At 39.2% G+C, this 12,500-nt stretch overlaps 1 protein-coding gene across 2 annotated transcripts in view; it reads left to right on the forward strand.

Moving 5' to 3' along the window:
* LOC128690452 (uncharacterized) overlaps positions 1 to 12,500 on the forward strand; it is a 544,828-nt gene that overhangs the window by 5,267 nt on the left and 527,061 nt on the right. The window lies entirely within an intron of this gene.

Raw genomic sequence — 12,500 nt, forward strand, 5'->3', positions numbered from 1 at the left:
CAAAAACCTGTAACTGTTTTGCTTGATGGTAGGATTGCTGGTTTCTTTTTCTGTCTCATAAACACGCTAGATAACAGGGATATCTTGCTACTCCTACTTACACTTTGGTCACACTTCACAGACACGCACATGCATATATATATATACATACATCTAGGTTTTTCTCCTTTTTCTAAATAGCTCTTGTTCTTTTTTATTTCTTCTATTGTCCATGGGGAAGTGGAAAAGAATCTTTCCTCCGTAAGCCATGCGTGTCGTATGAGGCGACTAAAATGCCGGGAGCAATGGGCTAGTAACCCCTTCTCCTGTATACATTTACTAAAAAAGAGAAGAAGAAAAACTTTATAAAACTGGGATGCTTAAATGTGCGTGGATGTAGTGCGGATGACAAGAAACAGATGATTGCTGATGTTATGAATGGAAAGAAGTTGGATGTCCTGGCTCTAAGCGAAACAAAGCTGAAGGGGGTAGGAGAGTTTCAGTGGGGGGAAATAAATGGGATTAAATCTGGAGTATCTGAGAGAGTTAGAGCAAAGGAAGGGGTAGCAGTAATGTTAAATGATCAGTTATGGAAGGAGAAAAGAGAATATGAATGTGTAAATTCAAGAATTATGTGGATTAAAGTAAAGGTTGGATGCGAGAAGTGGGTCATAATAAGCGTGTATGCACCTGGAGAAGAGAGGAATGCAGAGGAGAGAGAGAGATTTTGGGAGATGTTAAGTGAATGTATAGGAGCCTTTGAACCAAGTGAGAGAGTAATTGTGGTAGGGGACCTGAATGCTAAAGTAGGAGAAACTTTTAGAGAGGGTGTGGTAGGTAAGTTTGGGGTGCCAGGTGTAAATGATAATGGGAGCCCTTTGATTGAACTTTGTATAGAAAGGGGTTTAGTTATAGGTAATACATATTTTAAGAAAAAGAGGATAAATAAGTATACACGATATGATGTAGGGCGAAATGACAGTAGTTTGTTGGATTATGTATTGGTAGATAAAAGACTGTTGAGTAGACTTCAGGATGTACATGTTTATAGAGGGGCCACAGATATATCAGATCACTTTCTAGTTGTAGCTACACTGAGAGTAAAAGGTAGATGGGATACAAGGAGAATAGAAGCATCAGGGAAGAAAGAGGTGAAGGTTTATAAACTAAAAGAGGAGGCAGTTAGGGAAAGATATAAACAGCTATTGGAGGATAGATGGGCTAATGAGAGCATAGGCAATGGGGTCGAAGAGGTATGGGGTAGGTTTAAAAATGTAGTGTTAGAGTGTTCAGCAGAAGTTTGTGGTTACAGGAAAGTGGGTGCAGGAGGGAAGAGGAGCGATTGGTGGAATGATGATGTAAAGAGATGTAAAGGGAGAAAAAGTTAGCATATGAGAAGTTTTTACAAAGTAGAAGTGATGCAAGGAGGGAAGAGTATATGGAGAAAAAGAGAGAGGTTAAGAGAGTGGTGAAGCAATGTAAAAAGAGAGCAAATGAGAGAGTGGGTGAGATGTTATCAACAAATTTTGTTGAAAATAAGAAAAAGTTTTGGAGTGAGATTAACAAGTTAAGAAAGCCAAGAGAACAAATGGATTTGTCAGTTAAAAATAGGAGAGGAGAGTTATTAAATGGAGAGTTAGAGGTATTGGGAAGATGGAGGGAATATTTTGAGGAATTGTTAAATGTTGATGAAGATAGGGAAGCTGTGATTTCGTGTATAGGGCAAGGAGGAATAACATCTTGTAGGAGTGAGGAAGAGCCAGTTGTGAGTGTGGGGGAAGTTCGTGAGGCAGTAGGTAAAATGAAAGGGGGTAAGGCAGCCGGGATTGATGGGATAAAGATAGAAATGTTAAAAGCAGGTGGGGATATAGTTTTGGAGTGGTTGGTGCAATTATTTAATAAATGTATGGAAGAGGGTAAGGTACCTAGGGATTGGCAGAGAGCATGCATAGTTCCTTTGTATAAAGGCAAAGGGGATAAAAGAGAGTGCAAAAATTATAGGGGGATAAGTCTGTTGAGTGTACCTGGTAAAGTGTATGGTAGAGTTATAATTGAAAGAATTAAGAGTAAGACGGAGAATAGGATAGCAGATGAACAAGGAGGCTTTAGGAAAGGTAGGGGGTGTGTGGACCAGGTGTTTACAGTGAAACATATAAGTGAACAGTATTTAGATAAGGCTAAAGAGGTCTTTGTGGCATTTATGGATTTGGAAAAGGCGTATGACAGGGTGGATAGGGGGGCAATGTGGCAGATGTTGCAAGTGTATGGTGTAGGAGGTAGGTTACTGAAAGCAGTGAAGAGTTTTTACGAGGATAGTGAGGCTCAAGTTAGAGTATGTAGGAAAGAGGGAAATTTTTTCCCAGTAAAAGTAGGCCTTAGACAAGGATGTGTGATGTCACCGTGGTTGTTTAATATATTTATAGATGGGGTTGTAAGAGAAGTAAATGCGAGGGTCTTGGCAAGAGGCGTGGAGTTAAAAGATAAAGAATCACACACAAAGTGGGAGTTGTCACAGCTGCTCTTTGCTGATGACACTGTGCTCTTGGGAGATTCTGAAGAGAAGCTGCAGAGATTGGTGGATGAATTTGGTAGGGTGTGCAAAAGAAGAAAATTAAAGGTGAATACAGGAAAGAGTAAGGTTATGAGGATAACAAAAAGATTAGGTGATGAAAGATTGAATATCAGATTGGAGGGAGAGAGTATGGAGGAGGTGAATGTATTCAGATATTTGGGAGTGGACGTGTCAGCGGATGGGTCTATGAAAGATGAGGTGAATCATAGAATTGATGAGGGAAAAAGAGTGAGTGGTGCACTTAGGAGTCTGTGGAGACAAAGAACTTTGTCCTTGGAGGCAAAGAGGGGAATGTATGAGAGTATAGTTTTACCAACGCTCTTATATGGGTGTGAAGCGTGGGTGATGAATGTTGCAGCGAGGAGAAGGCTGGAGGCAGTGGAGATGTCATGTCTGAGGGCAATGTGTGGTGTGAATATAATGCAGAGAATTCGTAGTTTGGAAGTTAGGAGGAGGTGTGGGATTACCAAAACTGTTGTCCAGAGGGCTGAGGAAGGGTTGTTGAGGTGGTTCGGACATGTAGAGAGAATGGAGCGAAACAGAATGACTTCAAGAGTGTATCAGTCTGTAGATGAAGGAAGGCGGGGTAGGGGTCGGCCTAGGAAGGGTTGGAGGGAGGGGGTAAAGGAGGTTTTGTGTGCGAGGGGCTTGGACTTCCAGCAGGCATGCGTGAGCGTGTTTGATAGGAGTGAATGGAGACAAATGGTTTTTAATACTTGACGTGCTGTTGGAGTGTGAGCAAAGTAACATTTATGAAGGGATTCTGGGAAACCGGCAGGCCGGACTTGAGTCCTGGAGATGGGAAATACAGTGCCTGCACTCTGAAGGAGGGGTGTTAATGTTGCAGTTTAAAAACTGTAGTGTAAAGCACCCTTCTGGCAAGACAGTGATGGAGTGAATGATGGTGAAAGTTTTTCTTTTTCGGGCCACCCTGCCTTGGTGGGAATCGGCCAGTGTGATAAAAAAAAAAAAAGTATATATATATACTCTATAGTACATTACTAAGACAGCTTCCTGACTTATATATTTACAAAGGTAACTTACCTACCAGTATAAGATGGACAGTAACGTTAAGCTTCATTTCCAGTCAGACTAAGAGGTATTGATGTGCACAGGGCATCACAGAGTGCACTCCCTGGTATCCTGTCTTCATGTGTGGCATCCGGTGACCTTGTAGCAGAGATTCTCCCTGAACTCCTTAGGGACCAAATGTTCGCTGATGGAGGCAGAGTCTGGGATAATTTAGCAGGTTGTGCAACCACACCTGCTCTTCCCAACAACTACACTCATTCTGAGACAGCCCAGTAGTAGAGAATATAGTCTCAACAGTGCTTCAGAGTACGTCGGGGAAGGCCAGAGCTCGTCTCCTGGCAGTCAGAGCTCCTAATGCTTGGGATTTCTTATTGGTTGTCTCTAATTCTTTCCTTGGCACGCGCCTCGACTTGCAGACCATCCGAATTGTTGTTGTCCATCTCCTTGCTGCCCCTATCCTCGCCGAACACAGGTGTATATGAGGCAGTGAATAGGCAAACAGATTTGTATACAATACTTTTGTTTGCCGTAGATTCAAGAGTAAAATTGTAAGACATGAAGAAGTTAATAGCATCATCAAGAGTAGCTCTGCAGCAGTCAGATGCCTAGCAATAAAGTAGCCACCCCAATTATGCAGATCTAATGACAACCAAAAATGTTAAGATGATATTACTCTTAAAGCTTGGGCAGACGGCAAGCCTGTGGTTTGGAACTACACATGTGCAACCACACAGGGAGGAAGGGGGAGCAACTTTCTGCTTCAGGGAGTCCCAGAAGTCTAGACAATAAGCTGAACTTGCAAAAGCTAGTAGTAAGCTGAGCTAGGCAAAAGTCTTATCAGAACAAGTAAGGATCCCAGGGCAGCTAGTTTTCTATTCCAGCGACTCAGTGCTGCAGTTCAGAGTAGTAATGCCTGTTACATCCGGAGGACGTCCCAGCTTCGAGGAGCTGGAGGAGAGTTTTATAATGCAATTTTTGGCAAAACTGTAATGTGTTCCTCAAACCTAATGTATTGTTTACTACCTCTCAGTACCATCAATGTAACTTTTAAGCCTTATTTACCGCATTACGCAATAACACGTATTTATATGTGAAAACTATAAATGATGAGGGGGTAAGGCAAGTGGAATATTGAAGCATATATATATATATATATATATATATATATATATATATATATATATATATATATATATATATATACTCGCATACACACACACATACACATGGGGGGAGGGGCATGATAATAATATATTAAATACTGAGAGGCATTAACATGATGGATACAGATAGTGTTGCAGAGAGAGGTCACAACTGGAAGTTGAAAACTTAGATGAGTCACAGGGATGTTAAGAAGTATTTCTTCTGCCATAGATTTGCCAGGAAGTGGAACAGTCTGGAGAGTGATGTAATGGAGGCAGAATCCATACATAGTTTTAAGAAGAATTATGATAAATCTCATGGAGCAGGTAGAGATTGGACCAAGTAACGACTAGTGAACAGGAGGGGCCAGGAGCTATGACTTGACACCTGCAACCACAGTTAGGTGAGCATACAAACACAACACACACACACACATACACACACACACACATACACACACACACACACACACACACACACACACACACACACACACACACACACACACACACACACACACACACACACACACACACACACACATACACACACACTTCTCTTCCTTCTCTCTGACTTACATATTCTTCTCAAAATAGGAGGAAAGACGGATTTTATAGACCAATTACATTCTCAATTAGCAAATGTAATTCTGATTATTTATGATAGAGAAAGATTATTTGGAATGTTGGTAATGCTGGAGGTTTGTACCCTCTCTGTCAAATTATTTTTTATCGTATCTGATGCTCCTGTGAGCCTCTGTGAGAAGTATCAGATGCTGTATCATATGATTCTGTTGTTGCTGACACTGCTTTTGCTTTTGCTGCTGCTGCTTATGTTGTTCTTGCTGTCGGTGATACTGCTACTGATCCTACTATTGCTGCTGTTGCTGTTGTTACTATTAGTGTCGTTATTGCTGTTGCTGCTGCTGAGGATTGCTGTAAGAGTCTGGAAGACACATCAGATACATTTCCACAAGGCATCTCGCTTAGTTGATGTTGCTGCTGCTGTTCTTGTCCTTGCTGCTGCTGTTCTTGTCCTTGCTGCTGCTGTTCTTGTTCTTGCTGCTCTTGCTGCTGTTGTTTCTCCGCACATAGCTTCTTTCACTTAAACAAAAAGGTCATCCAAACTCTCCCTGTTGGCTCTTCTCTTCACCCAGCTTTCATTTATCCTTTCTTATTCCGCTTCCTCTCACGTTAGACTATCCTTATCCACCCTCTCAGTGTCCCTTCAGTGAGAGTTTGTTCTTGCTCTGACGCGACTTCAGCTCTTTTTTTTTATATCTATTCCTCGTAATTGAAGACCTTAAGTTCTGGAATCAGTTTGGTGACAAATCTCTAAACTTTCTGGAACGTCTCTCCATGGTTGACTGGTTGACTACCTGCCCGTTTGTTGTCTGGGTGAGAGATGGTTTGGCGTGTGTGGGTGTGTATGTGGGTGTGTATGTGGGTGTGTATGTGGGTGTGTGTATGTGGGTGTGTGTATGCTTCCCATAACAATGTATTTGCCACGAATATTTTCTCTTGGGAAAAATCTGGTGACACCCGAAATATATTTACATACGAAATTTCAGGCTGACGTCTATTGTGGTTTTCATGTTGCTTGTACTGGGAATTTATATTTGACATTTATTTACTTTTATTATATGGAGGGAAGCTACCGAAGTGGTGCACACACACACACACACACACACACACACACACACAGGCGGTGAGGCCGGACAACTTCTCTACGTGGGTTCTTAGAGAAGGAGCAGAGGCGCTGTGTGTGCAACTAACCACAATTTTCAACACATCCCTTGAAACTGGGCAACTACCTGTTGTATGGAAGACGACAAATGTAGTTCCATTTTTAAAAAAGCAGACAGAAACGAGGCACTAAACTACAGATCAATGTCACTGACGTGTATAGTATGCAAAGTCATGGAGAAAATTATCAGGAGGAGAGAGGTGGAGCACCTGGAATGAAACAAAATTAGAAAATAAGGGAAGGTAAATTCTGTGTCACACACATTCTGGAGATTTATGACAAGGTAACAGGAGTAAGACACGAGAGAGAAGGGTAGGTTGACTGCATTTTCTCGGACTGCAAGAAGGCCGTCGACACAGTTCCCCACAAGAGATTAGTGCAGAAGCTAGAGGATCAGGCACGTATAACAGGAAGGGCACTGCAATGTATCAGAGAATACCTGACAGGAAGGCAACAACGAGTCATGGTACGTGAAGAGGTATCACAATAAGCGCCTATGACGAACGGGGTCCCACAGAGGTCAGTCCTATGACCAGTGCTATTTTTGTTATATGTGAATGTCGTGATTGAAGGGATAGGCTCAGCAGTGTCCCTGTTCGCAGATGATGTGAAGTTAATGAGGAGAATTAAATCAGAAGCGGATCAAAAAGGACTACAAAGAGATCTGGACAGGCTGGACACCTGGTCCAGCAACTGTCTTCTCGAATTTAACCCTGCCAAATCCAAAGTTATGAAGACTGGGGAAGGGCAAAGAACACCGCAGACAGAGTATAGGCTAGGTGGACAAAGACTGCAAACCTCACTCAATGAGAAAAATTTTGGGGTGACCATAACACCGAGCACGTCTCCGGAAGCACACATCAGCCAGATAACTGCTGCAGCATATGGGCGCCTGGCAAACCTGAGAATAGCGTTCCGATACCTTAGTAAGGAATCGTTCAAGATACTGTACACCGTCTACGTCAGGCCCATACTGGAGTATGCAGCACTTGTTTGTTTGGTGCTGCATACTAAACACCTGGTTAAGCACGTCAATAAATTAAAGAAAGAGCAAAGGTTTGCAACAACGCTGGTTCCAAAACTAATGGGAATGTCCTACGAAGAAAGGTTAAGGAAAGTAGGACTGACGACACTGGAGGACAGGAGGGTCAGGGAAGACATGATAACGACATACAAAATACTTCGTGGAACAGATAAGGTGGACAGAGACAGAATGTTTCAGAGATGGGACACAGAAACAAGAGGTCACAATTGGAAGCTGAAGACTCGAATGAGTCAGAGGGATGTTAGGAAGTATTTCTTCAGTCATGGAGTTATCAGGAAGTGGAATACTCTGGCAAGTGATGTAGTGTAAACAGGAACCATACATAACTTTAAGACGAGGCATGATAAAGCTCATAGAGCAGGGAGAGGACCTAGTAGCGATCAGTGAAAAGGCGGGGCCAGGAGCTGAATCTCGACCCCTGCAACCACAAATAGGTGAGTACACACATACACATTATATATATATATATATATATATATATATATATATATATATATATATATATATATATATATACATATACATATATATATACATATATATATATATATATATATATATATATATATATATGTATATATATGTATATATATATATATATATATATGTATATATGTATATGTCGTGCCGAATAGGCAGAACTTGCGATCTTGGCTTAAATAGCAACGTTCATCTTGCCATATAGGACAAGTGAAAATCTAAGTTCCTTTTGGTGCAAAATTATAAATTTTTACATCAACATTAATGAAAAAAATATATCTTTAAACGCACAAGAGAAAATTTTAGAAAGAACTTAATTTTAAACGAGTTCTTGCTAATTGACCAGTTTTACATATTCGGCACGACATATATATATATATATATATATATATATATATATATATATATATATATATATATATATATATATATATATATATATATATATATATATATATATATATATATACGTTTGAAGATATATGTTTCATTTTGTTAATGTAAAAAATAATAATTTTGTGCTAAAAGAACCTTTGAAAACTTACCTAACCTTATTTTAACAAGCTCAATTTAATTTAGCCTAATCCAACAAATATATTTTAGATAAGTCTACAATAATTTAATAAGAAACAATTAATATTTTTTTCGTTAGGTTAAGAATGAATTTTGCGAAATTTTTGCACGCACAAATTATCACTTGCCTTATTCGGCAAGAACGGGGGATAGGAGGGTGATTAGACACGTTCATCTATGGAAGAAGATGCTAGCTGTAGTTAATTGAATCAAGAAAGTTTAACTAGCATTGAGGAATTAATCTTGGACTTATTTCTGGACCAGTTGTGAATATTCTCTTTGCATTCTTCAACTCGTCTGGGAATCACGTCTTCATGTTCTTCACGTTCTCCAAGTCGTTCATTTCTTCATCTCGTTCATCCCGCAGCTTCACTCAGGGACCACAAAAGCGACTTCAAATAGCGAAGGTCATTTACGTTGTAAAATTATGACAGTGGAGTTGGCATAAGAGGAGCTCATCACGAAGATAATACTCACTGCAGATGGTCAGTTAGTAAGCTTGTTTGATGCCAGAAAGTGTGTGTGTGTGTGTGTGTGTGTGTGTGTGTGTGTGTGCGTGTGTGTGTGTGTGTGTGTGTGTGTGTGTGTACTTACCTATCTGTATTTACCTATTTGTGGTTGCTGGGGTAGATTCATAGTTCCTGCCCCGTCTTTTAACTGGTCGCTACTACCTCCACTCTCTCCCTGCTCCGTGAGCTTGTATCATGTATGTTCTTACAAACACACAAGTGTGCGTTTTAAGCCATGTCTTAAGAAAATACATATGTGTTTAAATTTACATGCTTTAATCGTCATTTGCACCTGTATTCTTTCAGTGGTATATACAGTACATATTTATATATATATATATATATATATATATATATATATATATATATATATATATATATATATATATATATATATATATATATATATATATATATATATATATATATATATATATATATATATATATATATATATATATATATATATATATATATATATATATATATTTATATATTGCTTAATTGCCACCACACCTTTGAATAATAAATGTTATTAAACTCTACCCTTCATATATTGAAAACAAAGTGTAGAGGTATCCAGAGTAAATATCACCAGCTGAATTTAATAAAATATTTGGTCGCTCGTTTTGAGGTTGAATATATATTGTTTATGTGTGTGTGTGTGTGTGTGTGTGTGTGTGTGTGTGTGTGAGTGTGTGTGTGTGTGTGTGAGTGTGTGTGTGTGAGTGTGTGTGTGTTGCGTCCCTCCCTCTGGCTAGCTGGGGGAAACAGATGTGACAATCGTGTTTGGGGTTTTGAAGAGTGACGTTCATCTTGTTCACTCGATTCCTTTCCAATTTACCCTCAGTTTACGGTTTCATTAAATTCCGCTCTGGACGCGGCGTGTTGTGTATCAGTGTAAATATTGGTTTTCGTCAATATGTTTCACTCGTTTATCACTCGTTGTGCAGGTTTAAAACGTATTTAATTGGCAGGTTTCTCTCTCTCTTTATATATATATATATATATATATACAGTGGACCCCCGCATAACGATTACCTCCGAATGCGACCAATTATGTAAGTGTATTTATGTAAGTGCATTTGTATGTGTATGTTTGGGGGTCTGAAATGGACTAATCTACTTCACAATATTTCTTATGGGAACAAATTCGGTCAGTACTGGCACCTGAACATACTTCGGGAGTGAAAAAATATCGTTAACCGGGGGTCCACTGTATATATATATATATATATATATATATATATATATATATATATATATATATATATATATATATATATATATATATATATATATATATATCAGCAGCAGCAAGGGACAATTATTTAATTTTTAAAATTGCTTTTATTTTGGGTGGGTAGGGTTTGAAAGGGCAAGTGGTTAAAGGGAGAGGGAGACGTTCAGACAAGGAGAGGGAGACAAGGATAGGGAGACAAGGAGAGGGAGACAAGGAGAGGGAGACAAGGAGAGGGAGACAAGGAGAGGGAGACAAGGAGAGGGAGACAAGGAGAGGGAGACAAGGAAAGGGAGACAAGGAGAGGGAGAGAGAAGAAAGGATGGAACGAAGGATGATGGGCAGAGTGCAGAGATTTTCCAATGAGATTTTTCACTTTTCATTTAATAAATTTTATCTTATACGATCGATAAAAAAAAGTTGCTGGAGATTCATACCATGTTTTGCCCCATTGCCGATGTTTCGCCTCATCGCCGATGTTTCGAGGTACCATTTGTCGGCTGTGAGGCACCTTGTTGACAAATATGGGTCCAATCACACCCAAACACACACGTTTCGCCAACTGTGTGCGCGAAACGTTATCAATAAAGAACCACATTAATGCTCCATTTGTGTCTATTTTACGATCGTGTAGGTATTTTAATTCATTTATGTCCATCTCACAGACAGCCTGTTGCAACCCCTGAATGGGTTACAATATATATATAATGTATATAATGATTATGTATATATATAATTATTACCTTTTCATATAATTTTATATTGCTTATATTTGCGATAATAGCTAAATCGTAAATGTATTGCTTTATATTGTTATATGACTTGTTAGGTAGGATGTAACATATTATGTGCTCAGTTCAAGTCTTGATTGTCTAACTACTGTAATTATCGCTTGTGGCTCGTTAGACTGCCGGCTTCTTGCTGGGCAGCGACCCACGGAGCTATCACGTGATCGAGAGGGGGTGTCCTCACCTCGCCTGAAGTATTCAGTCTGGTCTAGACTCTCTTGGTGGTTGGACAGATTGTCTGTCTCATTATTCTTGTTAGTTCTGTAGAACTCTGTTCACAGAACATTGTATAGACTTAGTGATTTTCGACGTTGTACTGAGGTTGTGTGTCACATAGACACTCTGAGCAACTCAGGTCCTGAGCTGTAGCTTCTGACCTAACTTGTACTGGTATCTGTTGCTGAACTTAGATTCAGTAGTATGGGAGTTTTGTGACTGTTGTGGAGGATCTGCTGATGGTCCCTACTTAGTGTCGTTATATTATCTCCTTGTTCCTGATTCTGTGTCGCAGTTGCTTGTTATATTGCTATTGGGTTTAGCATTCTTTTTATTGTTCAAGCAGACTGTTCTGATTGCCAGTTGGTCAAGAACTTAGTTTATTGGAGGACTTTGTCAGTCACTTGTTTAAGTCTAGTCGAGTCGTGAGACATAGCGAACTACTTAGAGCACTTACACACATACATACACACTTACTTGTATATATTTGTAATATCTTATTAAATGTTAATGTACCAGACGGTACTTAAGAATTATAAATGTGATATGTGCTTTCAGCACAATAATATTGTACTCGAGAGAAGTGATATTATTTTGATTACTGTGATTAATTTAATTTAATTTAATTTGATAATATACCTCTAGACTTAATAAATTTATTAAATTTTAATTTCTCTAGTTAGTAGCCTCCCAGTTGTAATCCTGAAGCACTATTGAATCATACTGAAATCTAATGGATAATTGGACCAGGATACTGACTAATTATTACAAAAACCCAGTAACAGGCTGGATGCTAGAAGGGCAGTACTTTCTAGTATTCACTGGAGATCTCCAAGCTTTTAGAATCGCGTTTTTTGTAACACAGCCTGTCAATGAAGATATATTGATGAAAACTGGAAAATGAGGGCCCAAGAGCTATCACTTGTCAATAAAGATATATAGATGAAAACTGGAAAATGAGGGCCCAAGAGCTATCACTTCTCCTTTTATACGCCAAGAAAAATACTGTGAGGCTCTGCGTAAATAAGATACACGAATGGCTAACGTCACTTTTCTCTAAAGACGTATCGCCCGACAGGAACTTTATCAGTTCAATAGAGATAGTTGGTGAGCGAAATGTCTTAACAATAAAATGTCATAACCTGCATTGTTTGTCTTATTTACATATCGTTGTATT

The sequence above is a fragment of the Cherax quadricarinatus genome, chromosome 29 (genome assembly GCF_038502225.1).
Source record: "Cherax quadricarinatus isolate ZL_2023a chromosome 29, ASM3850222v1, whole genome shotgun sequence".
NCBI classification, from domain to species: domain Eukaryota; kingdom Metazoa; phylum Arthropoda; class Malacostraca; order Decapoda; family Parastacidae; genus Cherax; species Cherax quadricarinatus.